Raw genomic sequence first — 556 nt, forward strand, 5'->3', positions numbered from 1 at the left:
TGCCTCACCTGCCCGCCGCCGCCCTCGCTCCCCGCCTCCTCTTGCACACTTCCCCCTTCTCTCGCTGCTTCAGCCTCCCGCCCCCCTCCCCGACCTCGGCAGCGGGGGCCCCGGGAGGCGGCAGAGCTGTGGGGAGGGGGAACGAACACCCCGGGCAGACACGCGACGGGGGAAGGGGAGGTGGCCGCGGGCGAGGCCACCGCGCCCCTGCTGCTGCCGGCGCTGCGCACCGCTGGCCAGCCCGGGGAGGCACTGCAGCGGCACGGGGGGCGGAGCGGGAGTAGGGCCCTGGCCGGGACTTGGCGGAGGCGGAGGCAAGAGCGAGCAGGCGGGAGCGGGATCAGGCGGGAGCGGAATCAGCCGGGCGCGGCGGGCGGGAGGAGGGACGGGCGGACAGCGGCGGGCGGGGGGCCGAGCAGGGGGAAGGCCGTGAGGGACGGACGGTGCGGCCAATGGGGCCCGGCGGGGGCGGGCTGTGCGAGAACGGAGTGCGGCGGGGCGGGGGGCGCTGGCGGGGGGCGCTGGCGGGGGTTGGGGCCGGCGCGGGCCCGGGAGA

General features: G+C 79.5%; 1 protein-coding gene across 2 annotated transcripts in view; it reads right to left on the minus strand.

Annotated features, from left to right (window-relative positions):
* ERBIN (erbb2 interacting protein) overlaps positions 1 to 288 on the minus strand; it is a 119,734-nt gene extending 119,446 nt beyond the window's left edge. For both annotated transcript variants that reach the window (XM_042028229.1, XM_042028225.1), the window contains exon 1: positions 9 to 288. The gene's annotated coding sequence lies outside the window, so the exon portion shown is untranslated. The remainder of the gene's footprint in view (positions 1 to 8) is intronic.
* Between the last annotated feature and the right edge of the window lie 268 nt (positions 289 to 556).

This window comes from Corvus kubaryi, unplaced genomic scaffold (genome assembly GCF_017639235.1).
Source record: "Corvus kubaryi isolate FWS band 111438036 unplaced genomic scaffold, C.kubaryi_AGA036_p1.0 37308, whole genome shotgun sequence".
NCBI classification, from domain to species: Eukaryota; Metazoa; Chordata; class Aves; order Passeriformes; family Corvidae; genus Corvus; species Corvus kubaryi.